At 40.7% G+C, this 24,232-nt stretch overlaps 1 long non-coding RNA gene across 1 annotated transcript in view; it reads right to left on the reverse strand.

Moving 5' to 3' along the window:
* Positions 1-24,232, reverse strand: part of LOC147180942 (uncharacterized) — a 70,650-nt gene that overhangs the window by 34,639 nt on the left and 11,779 nt on the right. The window contains exons 2-4 of the long non-coding RNA XR_015095885.1: positions 15,262-15,347; positions 14,644-14,713; positions 14,461-14,574 (exon numbers count right to left, since the gene is read on the reverse strand). This is a non-coding gene — a long non-coding RNA (uncharacterized LOC147180942). The remainder of the gene's footprint in view (positions 1-14,460; positions 14,575-14,643; positions 14,714-15,261; positions 15,348-24,232) is intronic.

Below are 24,232 nucleotides of genomic sequence, written 5' to 3' on the forward strand. Positions count from 1 at the left end.
AGAATGAACGCAGGGTATATGGAGTGACTTGTAAATAATACAGTACTGCACAGTAGTGTGTTCCTTGTGTATTATGTTGGAAAAAATTAATTAATTAAAAAAAATCTAATAAAATGTGTTGAACCAACATTTTCGTTATACAGGGGGTACGACATGTCTACGACATTTTGATATATGGTGGCTTCTATATAAAAACGGGGGGAAATACAGCTGAAGATATTTCATTTAGGAGCCAAAAGAAATGTGCATAATGTCCAGTGGGCTGCAACTAAAGTGCGGAATAAACAAAACGTACATCTGTTTCCACAGGCTGACGGTGTTTTCCTTTGCTGCGGATCCAAACCGTAAACTGCTAATTAGTTGTATTTATTTATTTATTTTTACGGGGAATGCAAAGTTGACTAAACTTGAGTTAAAGTGATAAAAATCCTCGTACTGTGAGAAAGAACACTTGCACACCTCTGAGACTTTCATGGGTGGGGGGGGGGGGGGGGGTTAAAGGTTAGCCGGCGAATGCCATGACTCTGGCGTTTTTTGATGTTTGATGATGAACACGGAGAGTGTGTTCCAATTATAGAGGGATCACACTCCTCAACTCCCCTAGTAAGGTCTGTTCAGGGGTGCTGGAGAGGAGGGTCCATCGAGAAGTTGAATCTCAGATTCAGGAGGAGCAGAGTGGTATCTATCCTGGCCGTGGAACAGTGGACCAGCTCTACACCCTCGGCAGGGTCCTCATGGGTGCATGGGAGTCTACATGTGTTTTGTGGACTTGGAGAAGGCCCAGTGGGGAGTGCTTTGGGAGTACGGGGTACCCGAGCCCCTTGATACGGGCTGTTCAGCCCTTTTTACGACTGGTGTCAGAGTTTGGGCTGCGTTGTCAGCTGTAAGTTGCATTTGTTTCCAATGAGGGTTGGACTCCGCCAGGTTGCCCTTTGCCCCCAATTCTGTTCATAACGTTTAGGGACAGAATTTCTAAGCGCAGCTAAAGGCCTCAACATTGCATCAGTGACGGCCGTGGCTCAGGGCGTAGAGACGGTCGTTCAGTAACCAGAAGGTCGGCTGTTCGATCCCCACTCTCCCCAAGTCATGTGCCGTCGTGTCCTTGGGCAAGAGACTTCACACACATTGCCTCCAGTGCTGCTCACACCGGTGTATGGAAGGTGCAAATGTTTGGTGGTGGTTGGAGTGGCCGTAGGTGCACACTGGCAGCCTCGCTTCCATCAGCCTGCCCCAGGCCAGCTGTAACTACTTAAGTGGCTTACCGCCACCTCAGTGTGGATGTGTGCGTGCATGAATAATGTATCTGTTCCATTGTAAAGCAACTTCGAGGGTCTAATTAGATAGATCACAAATCAGATGAATTATTATTATTAATACTACTAAGTTTGCAATAGTTATGAAACTCTTCTTCGTTTAGGTCTAAGTGACTCTGTTATACTGCCAACTAGTGGCGAAGTCACAAGGAGCAACAAGGATTTAATAAATCATGATGCACAAACAGTTTAATTATGTTTTTAACAGTTACTTTTTATAACGTACAGTATTATAGGGAGCACATTACAAACATTTTTGTAGTTTTTGGGTGGGAGACCCATTCATTTCATGATTTGTAAATGAGTGTTCTGAGTTTCGAGGGTGGTCACAGAATGAATTAAACTCACATCTCAAAACATTTACACACTAACAGGTAGTGAAAGTCAATATGGGGATGGTATTATGTAAATTACTAATCTAATCTAAATGGCTCAACGAATGACATTTTCAGAAATAAGCAAATAATAAAAAAAATCACTTGGTTGTGTAATTCTACACTTCACTTGACCTGACAGTCAATTAAAAGAAATTTTTTCAAAATGTGTCGCCACAAATCACAAAAACTGGCTTTTTGAATGTTACTAAATGGAATTTAAACACACAGAAGTTTAACTACAGTACGTAATTGGACGTAGGGAAAGGGGAGGCCGAAACGAGGCGGGATACACCGGCACCCTGCTCGCCGCGCCACCGCTCCGTCGCCACCGACCGACCTCCAGCCGCCTTCCCAACCCCGGGGCTCCGGTCCGCGGCAATGCGGGGAGCTCCCGCGAGCCCCGCCATCCTCGGCCGCCCGCTAGAGAGGCAATAGGCCGAGACTTTTGAAGCCGCGGAGCCGCCATCTTGGGACTCCCAGGAAACGGATCTCGACATATGCATTATGGCTGCAAAATGCCTACATGTGTAGTGGTAAACTTTACAAATCACCAGTTTAAAGGCTGTGGACAAACATTTCACCTGTAAGCATGGTTGAAATGGAAAGAAATTGAAAGATGAAAGAAAAAGAGAGTACATACCGTCCACTTGTTATACATAGTGCCCAGGCCCTATTTTAAGTCTGTCGAATCTGCTGTATTTGTCTTAAAAGGCAGCATTTTTATTTTATTTGTTTCTGTTATTTATTGTTGTTAAAAATAAAAAAATTCAAAAAATGCTGATGTGATTTTTTTAAAGTCTACAATAATAACCGTAAAAAACGTACAACCATGTTTTTTTCTCAGACAATAATCGTACACCAAAATCTGAAACCGTTGCACCCCTATTCTTGAGTTCTGCTTGGAAAAAAATGTGACATTTATCTCGTTAAAAGATGACAGTTGTTATTTCAGTGTGGCCCTAATAGCGTTATTAGAGTATTTAAAGCTGACACTCAGGGAGCTATGCTGCATTAATGTGTTGCCAGTGTTGACAGTGGCATTAATTGGACTAATTATGCAACTCCATTAGCGTGTGGGATGGCGAGTTTATCCAATTGGGAGCTGCTCGCCTTTCTGAGACCGCTTGGCCCCGCCCCCTTTTTGTCTTTGACATCACCTCTTGAAAGTTTCATTAGCCGGGGTCATTTGCATAAAGCTTCAAGTGACTGATTGAGCTGTATTACGGCCCCGCTCGGACCCCGACGTTTGAGCCAAGGTTACCACTGAGGGACGTGGAATAGAACTGAGGGGTTCCCGGCACTACATTTACAGCCTTTTTAATGCTTTTCCTTTGACTTAATTATTCATCATAGTCGCCATGCATTTCTGTCATGTGATTACACAGAATGAAGTCATTAAAGGTGCTTTCATCACAAATCTTTGGGATTGTCGTCATTCGATAAAGTCACAAAAACAGGGAATCGGCAACTATTCATAGCAAATCCGAAGGGAGGTGGGGGCGGGGTTGTCATTAAGTCAACATTTGCATTTAAATTGCGGCATTAAGCCGTGACACGGTGTTAGCAAATAGCGCGCTCGATCACGCAGCGGCTGGCTAATTAATGGGTGTTTCTTCAGGTTCCCCGAAGAGTCTAATTGCTCGCGGGCGGTCTCATTACGGCCGCGGCGGCTGCTTGACCACAAGCAGCGACACTTTATTAAAGTTGGACGTGTGAGAATGCGATAAATAATGAGCCCAGGAATTAATGAGTCATTCTTTACGTTCTGTATCGATTCGTCATGTCACGCTACTTGAGCTTGTTGAACTGCCGCAGACTGCAATGTTGTGGGCGGAGTAGGCCGAGATCCTATTCTAGTAACCCTAACCCATTGCGTACCTTTTTGAGCAAATAACTTTTTTTGATCATTGTGTCACCATACAGGTCTAATTGACAAACTAATTACAGAAACGATCATACAACAAGTCCTTGTTGTGGCCTTTAATTTGATGCATGACTCAACATGAGTTGTTTATAAACAAACTTTTGACATCCAATAGCAAAAACTGCAGGCAATTAGTGGGGTTTCATCCAATTGTTTTGAATTTTGTAAGTGAATTTACTGAAAAAGCGCAAAACGGACATGTGACTTGCCCGTTTCCATCTGTTCTTCTTATCTAAATATTGAGAGGGGACTCCGCCGCTGTAGGTGGCGGTATACACCATAGAGACGTGATCCACCAGTAATTTAAAAGAAGAATGATGACGTCATATTAGTTTGCTTTATAATCCTTGATAAACCGTAACGTTTCTTTGCTGTTTTCCATCTAAAATTGCATTAATATTCGCTTCTTTAATTAATTCCAAAAAGATTTGTTTCGTCGTCCCCCCAAATATACCTTATTTTATCGTCCGCCATTGTTTTGTGACTACAAATGTACATGTGACGTAATATCCGGTCAAAACGTGCGGCGTGTATCCAGTCTTGTCAGCGTTTATTCGCAAAACCTGTTTCCATAGCCCAAATTTGCATTTTCCTTTTTTCGATACGCTTCAAAATCTATCTCCAAGCATAAAAACCTTTTTGCGAATTTTGGGCCCTTTTTCAAATTTCTAGTATTTCCATTCCGTTTTATTTTCGCATTTCTTGAAAATTCGAGAGAAAAAATGGGTGGATGGAAACCCCACTATTGACACCCCCCAAAAGTGTTTATAAGGCCTATACTGGTAGTTTAAACCGTACATATACCACAAAGGAGATCCACAAAACAAGTTTTGAAAAACTACAGTAGTAAACTAATGTTATACATGTTCTGAAAGTACCATACTGCATTACAAAATAAAATAAAATAAAAGTTTTGTCAAATATTAATATAAGGAGAAATTCATATTTATAATATTATACAAAAATCACTTATGCTATATTTAAAAAATATATATATTTCAATTTTATGTCAATTTAAAAATATAATTAAATATTGAAAATATATTTTAAACAGAGAATGAAAATAGTCTTAATTATTTATGTAGGCCAATGTTTTGGTAACATTTTGTGGATACTTACTGACAATACATATATAAATAAAACACACATTTATTGGAATCCTGCCTCCTTGGTCCACATAAAATGTTTGAGAAACATTTTTCTCCCCACTAACTTAAGCCAGCATCAATTTGCCTGTCATCTTGTCCATTAGTCGCACTAATGCAGGCTATTATCGGCAAGAGTGGTGCAAAGTGGAAGGGATATTGCACTTATGGAAGGACGAGATGGCACCGTGACATTTTTGCTTGTTTTCCACGCCAATTGACGAAGGCAGCCATATGGTCAGTATTTATCAGGCGGCCGGCTGCCACAGTGATTGAATGTGAGCTGAAGGTGAGGCTGCAGACAGATGAGAGGGGAGGGCAGCAGCGGAGTATGGGGAGGGGGGCGCGGCCCCCGGGCCTGAGGTCTAGTAGCGGGTTGTTCATCATCCCCCCTTAAAGGAAGGTCAGCATTCCAATGAATCACACGCTGCAGTCCAAACTTACAGCTTGTTCTCTGTCAGCTTTACTGCAAGAAAGCTGCAGTGTTCAGCAGCAAACTAATCCACACTGCCACCAGTCCCGTGGGCATCTTTAGAGGGGATTTGAGAAGACCAAGACACCGAATATTCTTAATTCTGGGATGTACAAGTAGTGATAAACCGGCTCTCATAGCCCTTTTTAAATAGTGACTACTCAAAATGATCATTAAACTTTGATGCCATGCTGCGGCCACATTTGTTGCCGTAGGCAAAAACGCTTTGCAGTCCAGCATCTGTCTGGAATATTGTACCTGTGGTTCGTTTTGGCCTTGGTTATTAAACTTCTTCGTGTGTTGATTGGTTGAAACTGGTGCTGCAGTGGGACTATCAAATTTTGAGTTTTACCAGCATTACACATGCTCTGTTGACATGTAAAAAAAATTGTTTCTCCCCGAATTCAGAATGTCTCATGTGTGGTCGCATTTGGACAACATCTGACATGGCTGCTTTAAACCTCATGTGTCTACTCCAAACAGATGCATAAAATTCCATGTCGCGAAGTGAAACTGGCTTTTGGAACATTTGAACCAATCCTAACAAACAAAAGTGGGAACTACACTCTAAAAAGCGTTGGGTAAAATATAGCCAAATTGAGTCAAAAGGGGGCCAAGCCAACTTTGTGGGTTATTCATTTAACCTCAAAACAAACCAAACAAAGGACAAAACAACCTTAAAAAATGTTTTGGGGTGGGTTATTTGATCATTTGACCCAAATTTTGTGGGTTAAATAAATAACCCAAAAGGTTTAATCAGTCGCTTTTTGAACAATTTGTTATTTTCACTGTAAAAACAGTTGGGTTGAAAAAAAAAAATTGCCCAATCTGGGTCAAAAATTGACAATTTGTCAATTTTCTGTTTTGTTTGTTTGTTTGTTTTGTATGTTTGTTTTTGTTGTTGTTTTTTGTACAAAACAGCCCAATATTTTTTATTGTTATATAATGGCCCAATTTTTTTAGTTTATTTTGTGCAAAACAACCCAGAAAGTTGACCCAAATTGGGTTATTTTTTAGTCAACTGTTTTAGAGTGTTTGACCCAACTTTGTGTGCATAAAAGGCTTCAAACCAAAATGAAAGACATCATTTGTCTTTTCAGGGATTGGTTCTTGAGACTTTTTTGTGGGTCGACTCATGGTAGACATCGATCAAATTTCCTGTTGCTGAAGGGAAACTGTTTTGTGGGTTTGTCAAAACAGGGAGGAAAAAAATTATTCCAAATTTGTACAACTTGCGTTGACGTAATTTTTTGCTGCCCTGATAGTTTATTTCTTCCTTGTCAATATCCCAGGGGACCAGAGTGCGAGGTGCATCCCCTGCATCAGCATTTTCATGCCGAAAGTTGTGGAGAATGTGACGGATAAAATAATAAAAAAAAAAAATGTAATAAAAAGATGTTCCCAATGTCAGGGGAGCTGATCTGTTCTGTGTGAAACACGTCGGTTTCGTCAAATTTAATCTGAAAGGCTCCACTCACAGCCGCTTGGCAGCAAACTTGACAATAACAAGGCGCGCTTACTGGCAACATACTTCCGAACGGATCCTGTCTGCCGTCATGTTTGACACGTCCTGGAATACAAAGAAATGTGTCCCGTGGTACGCGATTCTGCACGTCCGGGATGCTGGAAAACGTCCCCGGCAGCCGGCAAGCTTGTCAAAGCCAAGGGAACATGACAATTGTTTCCCCTCGTTATCCCTTCTCGCTTCGTCTGTTCACTTCCTAATAAAAGCAGTAAAGTCAGTATTTTACTTAAAAAAAAAATTTTTTAAAAAGTGGCAGTGATATGGAGAGGTGTCAGCGCGGCGTCAGTCGTCGTGACATTATCAGACTTGCGCAGAAGGCTTGTTTCACGGCAGGCGGTAAATACTCACCGACACTGCCCAACAAAAAAGCTGCAAATCCCCTTGGGGTGCAAACAGAGGACTTCACAAGCATCTCTTCCATCCACTTATTTGCGACGTGTCTCTGATGATTCGGACTCTGTGTCGGTCCGTCGTGCTCAAGAAGGAGCTCAGCCGAAAAGTGAAGTTCTCAATTTATCGGTTAATCTACGTTCCTACCCTCACCTATGGTCATGATTTATGGGTCGTAACCATGTCCCACTGGTAGGAGACCCCTGGTGACGACACAGAACACGCTGGAGAGATATGTCTACCGGTTGATATGGGAACACCTTGGGATTTCCCTGGAGGAGATGGGCATAGTGGCTGGGGAAAGGGAAGTCTGGACTTCGCTGCGCAGACTGATAAGTAGCAGGAAATGGATGGATGGATGGAGGGAGGGAGGGAGGGAGTGATGGATTGATGGATGGATGGATGGATCCAGCATCCCACCACGATGAAGAAAATGGTAATCGAGTCTCCCAGCAGGCTAATCTTCTCTTGGCTAACCTCAGCTGACATCATTGATTGGCAGATGAATGAAGAATTTATGTTAAAGAGTCTGGTATGGATTCTTTTACAGGGCAGATCAATCTGCACCTTAAATGTGAGCGTGATGGAGTTTTATATTTTTGGGGTTTTTTTCAGGTAACTCGCCCTTTTCGTAGTGGTGGGTGGATCGATCCAAATATCGATATTATCGATGCCAAGTCAGTGTTGATGTCGGATCGATACTGGCACTATAATATTGATCTAGTAGTTTAGTTTTAGTTTGGCTCTTTTATGCACTGCGGTTTGGTCAAACAGGTAACGGGTATGTCACTGCACACTCCACTTCTGTAAATCTCCCTCCTCCCCTCCTGTATTTTGATCGTGTCGCTGTCACTTGACTTAGCATCTCATCTCTGTGCCACATACAGTATTGTACTTGAAAAATAATTAGTTTTTTATGTTGTTTTATGTTTTATATTTGATGCACGATAATCTTTAAAATCTTGGTTATTTAGGTTGAAAAAAATCCACAAACGAAGTTCAATGAAGGCAGATTTTTTAATTTTTTTTATTTGTAGTTTCTGAACAGTAAATGATAATTTGCTTAAATTTGTTTTCCTATGATCACTTTGTGCAATTTGTTTAAGAAAGTAAAAAATATATATTTTGTTATGATTGTAATGCTTCTGGGAAAAAAACCTTGATAAAGTCATTTCTATTTGTCAACAAACTTTGTCCTAATTTTATCCTTTGTTTAAAAAGGAAACGACACCCACAGTACCTACCAGCTACCTTAATTAAAAATAATAATAATAATAATAATTTTCTAAAAGCATCGATATCAATATTAGTATTGGCAATACTGGCCCTGTATTTACTTGGTATCAAATCAATACCAAAATTTGCAGTATCGCACACCACTACCTTTTTGTCTTTGTGGTGCGGTTCTATTTATAGATTTAGTTTGATAGCAACTGCGGGGTAAAATCATGTTTAATATGGCAAAGGGGGTACCCAGAACCAATCAGTCCCTCGTGGTCTAGTGGTCAGGATTTGGTGCTCTCATCTCCGTGGCCTGGGTTTGATTCCAGGTCAGGGAACTAATTTGGGCAGCTACGGTGAAGTAGTTTAAATCATCACTAGCCACTGTTGTGACCCGTGTTCCACTGTTGTGGGTCACATTTTACCTAACCCTACATGACCAAAAAACAACAACAACATGATTTCATCTTTCATCTAGTCTTTATGTAATGTCAAATTATCTTTGATACAGTGCAAGCAGTATCATTAGTAATTCATCTGAGAGACAATTTAAGGTGCTTCGGGAAGGACTGTTGTTTTTGTTAGCAACAGTTAGCCATGGTTGATCTCTTAATATGAGCAGTTTTCATGGATGAGTAAGATTTTTTGAAATGACCAGGTGATTACTAATGATATTGATGATCATTTCATGGGGGTTTCATGAATTTGAGGTGAGGTTATTCAGTAACACGGGTTCACTTGATTGTGCTCTGATACAATTAATGCCATACCCAAGCAACTGGAACATATTATTCGTTCTTTGCCAGGAATCTTTCATCCACATGCTATAGAACAATGTGAAGCTATTTTCACGGTCTCAACATGTCCAGCACATCTGTCAGGATGCCATCCATTCATATTGCGCCGGTGGTGACAGCTCGCATACATTTCAGCGGCGATGTCACGCTTGACGGCACGGCATGTACAATATGTTCACACGGAGGCGGGGACCTGTGCATGCTCATGCACGCCCGCCGTACGAGAAACACTCTCACTGCACTGTAGGGGAAAATTGAATACACTGCAGCCCTGACCCCTAAACCCCAACCCTGACTGCACTGCGGACAAAAAAAGGAGCCCCAACCCTTAAACTTAAACCTCAAATTTTAACCCCCTAAACCCTACCCTCTAACCTTAAATCCTAAACCTTACTTTTTATATCTATGTTTTATGTCTAAACCTAATCCTAACCCTTAATTGTTACCTTTGTCCTTTACCCCTAACTCTTACCTTAACCAGAGGTTAAACCAACTAGTTGGTGAGTCAACATTACTACTCGGAATCAACATTTAAAGCTTGAAAGTGTGTTATTGGCATCTCAAGGTTTTACGACTCCCCAGTCTGCTGCTGTTGCCCGACTATAACGCTCCGCGAAACAGCGAAATGTTCGGCCAACAAGGCAACACAGTCTTCATGCGTGAAAGCTGATCCAAGGTCAGCGAAGACGCTACTGGTGAACGAGCATGCGCTCGCCTTGAATGCTCGCCTGGTTGGGTGGGCCCTGTTGGTGGCGTCCGGAAACCGATTTACCAATTCCAAATAATTGGTACTAGCTGCAACTTACACACAGACATTACTCAAGATGAACTGAGCGAGGAGTGTGCAGACTTAAGTCTGGGATTGATAACGATATGAATCAATGACCTTCATAAACAATGTATATGACTGATGCGTATAGTATAAGAATCGATGGGGACGGGTTACTAATAAGCCATGGCTTCAACCCGTCAGCCCTTTTTTCGGATGTCAATGTTGCAAATGATATGATGTGATCGATGTAACCTGTAATAATGTGTCCGAAAGGAAAAAATGAATAAAACAAACAAACATGACGCAATAAAAAGTTGGGGAGCGCTATACAGTGCTAAAAAAAATATTGTATATATCAATGACATCACTGATAAATCGACTTTGACTCGACTTTTATCATTATAGTCGACAATGTAGTCATTCTACCTTTAACCCATGCTCTTACCTTAACCCCAATCCACGCCTTAACCCTAACCCCAATCCTCACTCCCTCTCCAACCCTTCTCGTCTGTGAAAGATAAGGCAGTAAAACGTAAGTCACTTGGAAAAGCTTTGGAATAATCCAGCAGTTCTGGAGCACTCCACATTTATTGGCAGATTTACCGAAATAAACAACTGTGCGAGAAAAGAAGATAAATCACAATGTGATTTAGTAAAGAAACCTGCCAATGCATAATACCTACTTAATTTAGAGAATAATAGCACGTACAGTCATTGTATTATTTGTTTGTTTTGTTTTTCATAACTTAATTTTCTCACAGTAGCACCAAAATAAGGACGTATTGAAAAAGAGTCATTTAACTGGATCATGTGTGCTCTTTGTGTGTCTGTATGCGTGTGTGCGTGTGTGCGTGTGTGCGTGTGTGCGGGCAGCTCGGGTATGTGGCTCCAGCTAAAATAGGAAATGTAGACCAACCAGAGGCTGTGTGCATGCAACTGCAGGACTTCCACTCCTCTATCCCTACAAAACACTCGAGGATTCCCGGCACTGCAAGTCAAATGCTGCCCCCTGGTGGCTGGCCTCATCGGTGAGCCCCTATTCTAAGAGCCTGCATCTTGATTGAATATGTAAGAAGAAGCTTCTGCGTTTAGCCAAATTAGGCCTCATGAATTTTTAGCCGCATGCGTCAGCACGTCCCCGAACGCCCCCTACAGGCGCATGCTTAGTTCGAAGTAATCCGTGATTATTGGCCTGAGGACACGGAGCATCATGTAAGGAGCAAATCTTACTTTTGCTGATGATGAGCAAGACTGTGGAATATGACTTTTCATGAATACACATGCACTTAAATCAGATATTTCATTAAACTTGCTGGATAAGTCAATTTATGTCCTTTCTTTGAGATTCACTGAAAGTAAAACAAAAATTATGACTTTCATTTGAAAATGGAGGGTTTCAGTGTAGGGACAACGATATTCATTTTGTCACTTTTATTTATTAATTTAAGATAATGAAATAATGCTTTCGTTGGTAATGTTTTGGGTTTTTTCATATAGGCTACAGTATATTATATTACTTCATAAAATCAATTTGATCTTATCAGTAGCTATAGCTTCACTGTAGTTCTCAATTTCTGATTCATTCTGCATCCAAATTACATTAGATAAGAGTCATGCATGTTTCTCAAAATATTATTACACATGAAAGTTTTTTTCCAACCCAGGCAATAACAATAACTCTCTTCATCTTTAATTCTTATTAACCATGTTTTATTATTAACATGTATCCATCATTTCAATAAGAAAATAATTTAATTTAAGATAATTGAGTAAATTCAATATTTCAACTTTAACCTCACATTACATCAAAATTACATCATATAATTTTTCAAAAAACAGTGACACATTTGTTTGTGAACCCAAATCTTGCTTTAGAAATACCTTAAAACAAGTACAATCAAGTTTCTCCTTTAAAATAAGCAGTATAATGCCACTTTTCTCCCCAAAATAATCACTGGTTATTTTAAAGAAATAAAGAATTAAAAAGACCTACATATTCCAATATAACATTTTCCTTAAAATTGCTTGGAATGAATGGCAATTTTCTTTTCTTTTCTAAATTTTTGTTCTTGATCATAAAACTTATCAGTCACCGTCACGCGTACTGACACCTTCAAATAAAGCCGAGTATCGGCCAGATACTGATGCCTGTTATCGGTACACACCCATCCCTTGTAATAATGTTTATGCAATTAATAATTTACTAGCCCATATGATATAATGCATACAAATAAAATAAAAAGGAAGAGTCCAGTAATCAATCATTCTAGATTTCCATAACCTAATCATATCTTGTTGATCATTTTCTATTCATATTTATAGATAATTTCACTACTGACTAACTGTGCTATGAAGCTGTTAGGTTACCGTGGCACCGTTGCATGCCCCCCCCCCAGTCCACTAATTTATTGGACTGTCTTTGATGGTGTGTGCCACCACTGGCATCCTTATCAGCTCAATTTTGTCACAACAAAGGTAGTCAGAGCGCCGTCGTCTTCGGTTACTTGGTTACACCCCTCATCATGGCGGCCACAGCCAAATTACCGGCGACCCCGCCTGCTTCTTTTTCGCTCCCTTTGACAATCAGCCGGTAATTGGGACTGTGCCTGGTAAGTCTCATGTGTCGTAATTGCCTGGCCATCTCTCGCGCCCACGACTCGTTAATGGCGGCCGCCACGGTGGCCTCCATCTTGACGATGGTCTTAATTGGACCACGGCGTCAGCGTACAACAGCGCTGCCACAAGTGATGCTTTGGCTCCCGTAGCGTCATTTTTGTGTAATGGCTGCCGCACTTCTAAGCTTCTTTGAACGACAACTCTCTCTCTCTCTCTCGCTCTTCTGTAAATCCACAACAAACACCCCACTTCGACTGTCAGCCCCCGCTCCAGCACTCCCTCACTTTCATCCGCTCAACAATCCAGCATTTGTGACTCCAAAAGAGACGCTTTTGCCTCAAAACGTCAGCGACGGTCGAGCCAATTAACCTTTCGTGTGTGCGTGCGACACATTTTTGCCAAAAAAAAGGTTTGTTGTGCGGATCACATGGAGGACGTCTTGTGAGAGACACTCACAAAAAGATCACAGCCCACTTTCACGCTGCCTGCAAATTTTCAACCTTTTGAAATGGCACCACTATGGAGGATATAAAGTACAGTCGAACAGGCAATTTACCGCCTTTGGCGGTCGTATCACAGCCAAAACAGAGCCAGATTGAATAGCCCGTTTACATATGCTGCAAGGGTAATTTACCAAAGCAATTTTCCAACTTTTTTACAGGTTCCTGTGCCGTATGAACGGCAAAAACTTGGAATGTGGGGTAAAAAGTTGATCCAGGTTGTAACAGTCAAAATGTGCAAATCTTTTCCCAGAATCTCTAAAAGCTGTAATTTTTCTACTTCTTATAACCTTTTTATGTAACGTTTATTTAATTCATTTTTTACCTGGATCTTTTTTGAGTCTGTAATAAAGTTTTCATCATCATCTTTATTTCAGGGCCCAATTTTGTGTATAATTATGAAATGGGGGTACAAAGTCAAGTCATGCGTATTCCGCTTTCCAAAGTAGTGGAAGAACCATATCAGAGACTTTTTCCAAGTTTGTGTTCTCAGGCAGGCAACACGTGCGAGTAAAATTCTTCTTACACTGCCTGTAAAAGATGACATTCTTTCACCTATTTGCATGTTGCTGTTCAATACCAATGGCACCAAAACGGAATGAGGGTAGGTACAGTATTCGATTCTCAATTTGTACGCCCGTCTACTAATATTTTCATGTTTTAGCTCTTCTGTTTAAAGCGCACCAAAACAGCACGGGTGTAAGAAGCCAATATGCCTTCAGAGGTAGTAAAATGTGTAATGTTTGGAGGTAGTAACAAAGGTAGGACAACGCTTCTGTGAAGAACCCTCTCACACTGACCCCCAAATTAAAAAAAAAAACAATAATAATAATAAACGTTTTCCCATGTTGGTGCACAAAATGAGGGGACAAAGTTGACCTGAAATGATTCCATCCTCAGAGGTAGTAACAGGCAGGTGACACCTGCGTGTAAACCTTGGTAATCTTCCAATCCACCAATACTTTGCCTTTGGAGGTAGGCAGGTGACTCCTACATTTAAAACCGCCAAAGCCAGCAATTTTCTACCTTTTTGTACAGGTTACCATTCACTATGAATTGCACCAAAATGGAAAATGGATAGGAATTTGACACATGAATATTTTCCACTTTTAGAACTCCATAGCAGATCTTTTTTCCCCAAGTCGCAGTTCTGCATAATAATCACAGACGTGAAAAGAACGGTATAAAGTTGACCTGGCGATTTTCTGCCTTTAGCAGTCGTAAATTGGTAAAACAGCCAAAACAAATGCAGGACAATGTGTGCAAAGCCTTTTTACATTGCCTGTAAAATGCGACATTTTATACCTTTATTCTAGATTGCTGTTTGTACGAACAACACTGACAAAACACAACACAATATTGACTGATGCTTGGAAAGGAAAGCAGAGAAAGTATTCTTCCCACTCACCATTTCTTCTTGCGCGGCGCAAAGCCCAGCGGAGCTCGCTTGAGTGATGGACACACTGGCAGATGAGCGAAGGACGGACAGAACACGGCGGGAGGTCAGCAGCTCCGCGTTGACCTGCGAAGAACTCCATTATTCCTCCATCTCGTCTCTGACCGCTGCTATTATTCCGCCACTCCAACTCACGCTTATGCACTTTGCAGGGAAACTTTCAGTACATCCACGCTGAAACGTCTGATTTCATCTTATCCGAGCGCTGTTATTTAGGATGAAAGCAAAAGGACAATATGTTACATCACAATGTCGCCAGTTGTGGGTACAATTGGAGCTGGGGAGGCAAATACTAGCTTTGTTTCAAACCCTTTTACACTGCCTGTAAAAGTCCTCTGTTGAAGATGTGATTTCTGTGATTCTGCCTTTAAAGGGACATTCAGTGATCCCTACCACCATCTAGTGGTGAACTAATCATTCATTCATAAAAAAAAACGACTGTTTATGACAATAGTATGCAAAAAAAAAAAAAAAAAAAATCGCATAAAGTTTTTTTTTTTTAATTATAGTCATAGGTCTAGTAATCTTTTACTAGCTTTTATTTTACTGGCTCCTCCCGCTAGCCGGTTTTGTTAGCCACTCCAGCCTATGGCTCCGACTAGGGTTGCCAAATCTTGTTGGCGTAATTTTTTTAACCTTTTTTTTTTTTTTTTATGATATGAACACATGTAAAAGTTTGATAACTTCATTATTTTTCATGTACAAACATTTCAATTTTGCTGTCGACTGAACTAACGACCAATCATGCCTCACCTGTTTTCTGGGTTTGGTCAGCAAACTGAGCCAAGATTGGTTGTTGCCTACTTCCTCAGCACAGGTTATGTCACCTTCTGTAGACACTAAGTGGAAAAAAATATTTTTAAGTTATTTATTGTACATGAAAAATAATGAAGTTACTATTTCCTGCTGAAAATGGCTCAATGAGTCAAGTAACCCTTAAACAGCAAATGATATGCAGAACATTCAACCTGTAACTTATGAAAAGCTCAATGCCCTAAACTATTTATTTGCCTATTTTTCCCATTTATATTTCATCATCGTCATTTAATGTTCTGAGAGTCAACTTTAGAGCACAGTCAGGTAAGTGATAGCTCAAACCATGCATACAATGTGTCACCTGTAAATTAGATACATTATTTTTACTGTATTTATAGTTAAATCTGTTTGAACTTGTAATAAAAGTAAGGCTGTGTGTGTTATTCATCAATAGTTACTTTTATGTATTATCTATTTAACGTACTTGTCAATCTACTATGTTTTACATACAACACAGATATTCATTGCACATTCCCAAATTACCTTGATCAGAGGGTTCAAGAATCATTCTATCGCTATCTATCGCTGGCGTTGCCTGGTGGTCAACAATTTTTTCTGGGGCCCCCCGTAATTTATTTGTGCGTTGTACGGCTGCACCACTGGAAGCATTACTTGAGGCCAGTCAGTCCACCATCGGGGCTAAGTTATATTTTCTCACACTTTCTCGACCCATGTGTTTTGCATCCCAGTATTTTTATTGTTTATTGTTTCTGCCTTTATTCGGAGGAGTACTGCTGATGCGCTGCCGGTCGGATTGTCAGCTATGTACTTACGCAAACAACATTACGTCGACCAATAAGATGAGCGGATTCTCGTCATACATGTGCTGTCAGCTCATTGGTCACAGAGCAGGAGGTCCTTGGAACTTTACCGTAAGTTCTCACTTAAAGGTCACTGTTATTCATTAATTCCATTGACATTTTACAGACATTTTTTGACTCTCATGGTATTACGGGACAAAGTGCGTCCCTTGACAACTCAATACAGGACGCGTACTTATAGGTCTAAATACGGAACGTTGGCCACCTTAGCTCCGACTAACTCCCGCTAGCCCCTCTTGTTAGCTGCTCCGACTAATTCCGGCTCACTCTGTCTTTCGGCGCCGCTCGCCGGGCTTCACAACGGTTGCCAAGTCGCCGTCACTCGCCGAGATGCTCGTTTGCTCACATAAAATAAGAATTAATGGTAGGCTTGCCAAATGCGGTCTCTATGAGCAACCGTAGTGCGCGTTCTTCTAATGCTATTCTTTGAACACTAGATGGCGCTAAGGACTACACACTGGGTCTTTAAAAGTTGCCATTTTTCTACTATTTTTTACCAAGTTGCTGTGCTTTATAAAATGTACTTATATGGAATTTGAGGTACAAAGTCAAACTTGGAGTTAGCCATAATAGAAACGGGTCAACATGTGTGTGTAAAGTAGAGTTTTTCACACACACCCTATATCGTTAATCATGATAAACGGCACCGGTACGGAATGTGGAGTTCCATTTTGGAAATTATACTATCAGAGGATTAACCCTCTGCCAGCCTTAACAAATTTTCCACACCTTCTTCCTGCAAAAGCTGTCCCTTTCCCACCTTTTTTCACGGTTATTGCCAAGTAAAAAAAAAATAATAATAATAATAATCATCGTCATCATCAAAAACTGTAACGGAGCAGTACAACTCTTGTGAGAAACTCCTTTTTGCCATACCCGGCCATTTTTTCACCCTTTTACCATATATAACACAACAGATGCTCTACAATGTTTTCCCACAATGCATCAGAAGTTGCTGTCAGCGGAGTGAAATGATGACACGGCTGTTGGTGCACACACAAACTATACTTCATGTAAAATAGGCGGCTGCTCTGCATGCAAATTGTCTCTCTCGGGGTCGGATGTATTATGGAATTCTTATTACCTCTCAGTGCATGTGTCTAATGAGTGAGTGAAAAGACATTACATCACCATGCAGAGTTATGCAAAGATGCTTTCTATGCAAATTAAGCCCTTTTTAGATTAGCATCATGTTATGTCTTCCTTACCCAAATGTGCTCACTATATTAACATTTAAGGCTTGTTTGCGCACCAACTGCCCCCAGAGGAAATAACACCATAAGTGCTGCTTTTGTTTAAAAATAATAATTAGGAAAGATCATAAATAATACACAGCCTATTTCTACTGCTAACACTGTCAGCTAACTCTAATTTGTGCAAACAATGCAGCTCTGCTTACCCATCGACTTTGACATGATAGTATTTCGGCTTCTTAGGGCTTCTTTCGCTCTGGATCTTCACCCAGCATGGCTGCCAATTCTTTTGTTTTGTTGTTTTGTTGGGTTGTCTTTTATGTTAATTAGCACCCTGACCTTGGTGGTCGCTTCTTGCTAATTAGTGTTCAATCCCTGTTATTTCCTGTGTGAGTTTGCAGTACTCTTATTTGTGTTTTACACATGAAAGAAGAAGAAGCAGAGTGTTGCAATTTTGCAAAGCCAGCTGGCCATGAAGCAGATTTGAACAAAGCGTGACTGATGTCTTCTTCCCTACTAATAGACTGACTCCCTGTCGGTAAGATTAATAGCGGCCTCCTAAAAGGCGCCTTCGTGGCCAGCCAAAGGCGAAGCCGCAAATCAGCGTCTTCACTCCCACGTTTTATGTTTGTCATTTCTTTTTGAGGATGACCCGGACAGAGATGATTGGGACTGTATTAAAATGTCTCCTCTGTGTATTTGAACAGTGGGGGGTTGTACAAAATTTAGAGGTATATTTTTTTTCTTGGTTGTATAAGACATTTTTGTTGTCACTTTTTGCTAGGTACAATTTACACACTAGTAGAAGGAAGGGATTAGTTCCATGTGTCTGTAAGGCCTGCATTCGATGAAGGTGCCAGCAGCCGCTGGGATCATACCAATCGGAAGGTCTCAGTCAAGAAAGGAGCCAGTTCCAGCTGGGACGATGCCCATACAGGGAGGGGTCCACCAGTGCATTAGGACATGCATGTGAAGACACCAATTTATGGAGAGAAAAAAAATACCACCTGCATACTACCCAGGTCCAGAAAGTAAAAACCCTGCCACAGTTTGGCTTTAGCCCCTGGAGATAGCTAAGAAGCTAGCTAGATAGCACCTGGGGCTAAAGCCAAACTGTGGCAGGATTTTTACTTTCTGGGCCTAGATTTGGCACCTCTGCTACCCACACCGCACGACACAAACATATCCTATGGTTATCAAAACTCAACCTCATATTGTAAAATATTCAAGTAGGGCTGTATATATGCCACCAATCAAATGCAACAATTAATATATTCTCATATTTGGACAGAGGGGAAACCTGAACCATTAGTCCGGCTTAGAGTCACTGACCTCAAAACGGGGGTGATATATGGTAGAATGAAATAAGAGCTAGTTGTGGAAGGAGTGCCACAATGCATGCTAACGATAATGCTATCGACAGGAGATAACCAAAGTGTTCGCCTACTCTCGGCTCATTTGTTTCTTTATTAGCAAACAGTCTGACAAGTTTGCACTGAGTTGCTCCTGAGCTTCCCCAATAGGTTTAGAGACAAGCTAAATAAGAAAAGCTAATGAATAGTGTTGCTAAACGCTAACTGGTTTTAAATGAGATTTTTCACTGGACACCTATGATATGTTTTGCTACCATTTATTATTTATATAAGAGATGTATATTATATAATATATCATATAGAATACACATGCTTAAAATGTTCATTCTCTGGATCATCTTCTTGAAATTGTGTCACTTCACAAATGACCCCCAGAAGAGGACCTTCTATGCCTCATTTCATTATCTTAGTACATGTGACTTTTCAGTATTGAATATATGTCTTATAAGAATGTTTATTTCTAGACTTTGGTCTAGAAATATTGTCACTTGTCATTTTCATAAATTACCCAGAAGTCATTTGCCAATTATACCGCCATTAAATTAAAGTAAGAATAATTTTTGTGAATAACCCTTGTGCACCCGTCAAGGAAACTTCCAAATGAGCTCGCAAGCATCTTTGAAGCCTTCTCTCCAACCCGCGGCAACTCAGGCACTCATTTCACGCAGACCATAAATGCCTCCGAGTCACAGCGAAATGTGGGCCCTGTCGGGAAGAAGATGATGTGCCGCACGTGGCAGATAGCTCCCGTGGCAATGTCTTACCTGGAGCCTAAACAAAGAGAGTCTACCGAAATAGTCCCAATGTTCTGAGCTGAAATGTTGTTGCTCCACTTTGTGTTTAGTATTCATGGCTGAGGACCTGAGAGGAAATTGCTTTGGCGAATGAAAATGACACACACACACACACACAAAACAATTCAAGTAAAGGACGAGCCTCGCACCCCCTTTTGCAAGGAGAATGCACAATATGTTCACCAAAATTTGGTACCATGCTCCTTCCACATTAGCATTAGGCAGATTCTTATAGTAGTCAAATGACATTTCATGACATTTTTAAATCAAAATAATCCTGACAAATCAAATTACAACGAGCCAAAGTCCAATGCTTTTCAAATGAACGAGAGCGTCATTTTACCTAGCTGACCGCCATTTTGATTTGGGACATAAATTCGGAATTGTCAATAATTGACACATCTGCAACGCACCAGTTACATTGCCTGTATAATTTGCACATTCCTTGAATAATCAACACAGCATCATCCTGAAATTTTCAATTGCTAATTAAGGGCGCTAAAAAAAAATATATATTTATGCTTACATTGTTTAATACAGCGCCTGTAGCCAGTGTTCGCGTCTAGTAGCTGCTATGCGAGTGTCCCATATAGGCTGTCAAAAGCTGGCAGACTTCTTTTCAAAGGCAGTTTAATTGGCGAAAATTGCACTTCGATGCTGACAGCCTGCCTGACGCGTTTCGAGTTCCTACAAATACATTTTTTACAAACCAGAAATGTGCCGTTTTAGCCGACAAAATCGCTCCTGTGGTTCTGACGTCACATGGTCTCATTGCCCAAAATCTCACTAACGTTTCAAATTTAGAAAGAAAAAAATGTTGACTCTCCAAAAATAAAAAACAATTGAAATGTGATTTTTTTTGTTTCTCTTTTGTATGCATGATTGTTTTTTAACTGAGCAAATAATATATGTTTTATTATTTCATCCAAATGCTCGATAATTCAATAGACTTTTCAGTAGGATATCCAAATACAAAATATTTAATAGCTGCACAATAGACATGTCCACCAAATTCCATGTCAATAGATGAAACAGGTGTTGGAACAAATTTTTCTAGTAAATTTCTAGTAAATCATCATACTGATATATGCTTCAAGCCAAGGTAGTAGACTACCTGATCCGAGAATGAATCCTTGGGACATTTTCACAAGTCCTATTAGGATGGACATGTCCAAGAATTCCATGTCCATGTATGAAATTGGTGTCAAAATCAAAAACCCTCAAAACGGCATGTGCTTAAAAAACCCAACTTTTACTAGACATGTCCTTCAAAATCCATGCCGAAGGGTGAAACTGGTGTCGAGGGTTGATATACAGTATATATTTTTTTTAACTTTCCTGTTACTGTTTCCTAGCACTTCAGCAAGACAGCTGTCGAGGCAAGTATTATTGTTCTCAACATTTTTTGTTTGGCATTGTAATCCAGCACGGAGACAGGAACACAAGAACACGGGAACACTTTAACAATGCCCTTTCCCTCTTCTCCTCACGCCGTGATTATACAATTGATTTTTTTTCACTCCGTCCTCCGACCACTGCTCGCCGCTACGGGAGCAGTAATAACAATCTATCTGGGTCCGTGTTCTATTACAGCGGAGAGCCGAGGCCAGAGCCTGAGGAAAGTGGCACGTTTTATGATTTATGGGCTCTGTTTGAACCATTGCTTATTAGGCTAAGCTACATGGCGTACACGTCGTGGAAATGTACTGAAAGCTTTTGATGGAAGCGAACGGATGAAGTTGTCCTTGTCGAGTGAACGAAGAGTCGTCTGTCCATTTTTTACCCTTCCTAATGTAGCCGCAACGGTCCACACGTCTGACCACACTGCGTTGTGTTCCGGTGCATGAAATAAACAGGATATCGATTTGGATCCAGAGTTGGGATTTATTTCTCAAAACAAATTGATCCCACGTCTATTACATGCCTCTTTGCAGGCCAGACGCCAACTCAATGTGCATCAAAATGTTACAAAAATAAACAAAAACTTTATACAAATGAATGACAATCAAATTGAACTTTTACATTATAAACAGCAAGCACATACATCCAAGTGTGAGAAAAAACAAGCTACGTGATCCCACGTCTATCACATGCCTCGCACAAAAATTAAGCAGTTAGCACGTTACAATACTGACAACAAATTAACACGCACACTCATAGAGGAAGAACCACTTAAATCTTAAACAAAAATCTTATTTTCCCACAGCCTAAAACCCCTCAATTACGATATACAGTACAGCAATTGTTGAATATTCTTTCAAATAACATCATACGAAAACAGTTTTGCTTTATTTTTACACTTAAACGTTATAAACTTATTATCGAGCACCTTCTCCGCACGCATGTACCTCTCTGTAGGCCAGATGCCAATAGGGCAGTTTACAATTACGCCCAGACTACTATTTTTAGAACAGCGCACAGCGTATGGGTGTGGCCAGTTGATTTTCGGACAAGAAACACAGGCAGGGAGTGTATTCGTACGAGGCAAAACTTGTGAACTGACTCGCTATTTCACCATGAATATACTTAACAGACGTATTATGGTTACAACAGGCCTCTGCTGCTTTAGTGTCACTGGCGATGTGAGTGGGATCGAATGAAGGGAGTTTCCAGAGGAATGTCTCTGCTGGGTTCAAGGATGTACAATTAAACGGCAGTGATTTATGCGAAAAATCTCACCAAAGACACCTATATGTGCTCTCTACATTTTGTTGGTGGAAATGGGCCAGCAGCTGAAAATCCAGAACCAAACGATTGCAGGTATGTTTATCGTCTGCTTTCTCAGCGTTAGCCTTGCTAGCTTCCTGCTACAACATGCTAGCTACTAGGGATGCACTGAAATGAATTTTTTAGGTCGAAACCAAATGAGAAATGCTTGGCCGAAAACCGAAACACCCCCCAAAAAATGATGGCAATATTTTTATTATCATTGCATTTATTATAATTAAAAATATATATAATATTATTATAAAATATTTAGGCCTATTTAGCCCTTGCATTTTAACGAAGCACAATATAAATTGAAATGCATCCACACCACAGACATGATGGCGAATGGTACATTAAACACCAAACGCGGGGTGAGCAACTGTGCAATTGCACTTTATAGTCAATGTACTGTAGTTCGCACCGGCGGGCACGGATGTGTGCAGTGCGATGCGGATAACGCATTTGTAGGCTATTTGGAACGGGACACGGTGTGACGCACTTACCAAAAAAATAAATGTAAAAAATAAATAAATACATTTCTTCGCACCAGTCAATCGGCTTTGGGAACGGACTGCAAAGTCACACACGGCGTCCTGTACAGGTCTGTAGTCACCCGGAGATAGTGGTAAGCGTTTACTTGTTTAACACTGTTGATAGCAATAGTGCTAACATTAACTAAAGTATTTAGCAGAATGCAAGTGAAAAAGTGGAAGCGATCGAGGGGCTCTCAATGAAAAAAAGGAAGCTGTTCCAAAGTGTGTTTGTCGATTGAACCGTATTGAAATTTCATGCCTGGGACGTCATTCTCTTCCAAAATGATGTGTACGCGTGTTTTAAGGAGGAAATTAATGAAATTAATGCATTTATGAGGAAAACGTGACATCATTTGAGATCAACCCTATTCTTTCAAAATAAAAACTCTACCTGACAAAAACACAGGAAGTAACCAAAATAAAGCCACAACTGTTCAATAATAACCCACTTTAAATATAAAATGAAACAATTCAATGATTTGGGGGAAAGTAATACATTAAACAAAATTACAATAATTTACAATAGTCGTTTTTCTATCGGTTACACTAAGAAAGGCAAGAAGTTGTGCAGGCCAAGTTGTGGGTACCGGTAATTTTTCTTTGCAATGCTCTTGGGAATAACTGCTTGTAGATGAGCAATAATACTACTGATCTTGAATAGAGTTGTTCAAGCGAGTTCCCCATTTTGTTTAATATTCAACTGAATGGGGTTCATTGTCACAGTTGACTACTTCCCCATCACGATAGAGCTCAAAGAAGTGTCTCCTTGAGGCGCCTCCTCATCGATTAGCCTTTTTTATGAATGCATTTACACATGGCAGGGACCACCTTGCACACCCGCCGCCATCCAATCCAAGCCCGCCCCAGCCTTTCTGTCTTTTCTCTATCGCTGGTGATAATATTTAACAGCTGACCTTATCTCGTCCGCCACCAGTGAGCAGGAGGCAGGGCAGCAACGCCTGACATGGCGGCCACATGCCAACGCTAATCCACGGGCGGCTGGGCTGATTAAAAGATGAATATCGGCAGCGGGGCGGTAAACGTGCGGTGGGCCTCTGGTGGTGGCAACGTCACATGTGAACGGTCACATACAAAACGGCATGTAATGATTCCCCCTTTCTGAAGCATCTTCAATTTTTTTGTAGTAGGAGTACAGCAATTGGGATAGGGACCGAGCCCTGCTACGAATAGGGAAAAGTCACAACTAATTGAGCACCTACTAAAATTGTTAATAATTGCCTACAGTAACCACAAACTATCATCCCAAAATGCATCCAATTTGTTCCTCCCAAACGCCTCTTAGAGCTAATAAGAACAGAATATACACACAAAAATACAACTGACAAGTTGAACGACGTGTCTTTGCAAACCGTGTGCGTGGGCGCTGATGACTTTGGACGACTTCACCGTTCTGTCACATCCAATTGCGCTCGCAGGTGCGAAATGCCATACCTCACACCGCCCTGACATGTGAACATTTGAAAC

The sequence above is a fragment of the Leptonotus elevatus genome, chromosome 1 (genome assembly GCF_054856555.1).
Source record: "Leptonotus elevatus isolate MCC_2025b chromosome 1, RoL_Lele_1.0, whole genome shotgun sequence".
NCBI classification, from domain to species: domain Eukaryota; kingdom Metazoa; phylum Chordata; class Actinopteri; order Syngnathiformes; family Syngnathidae; genus Leptonotus; species Leptonotus elevatus.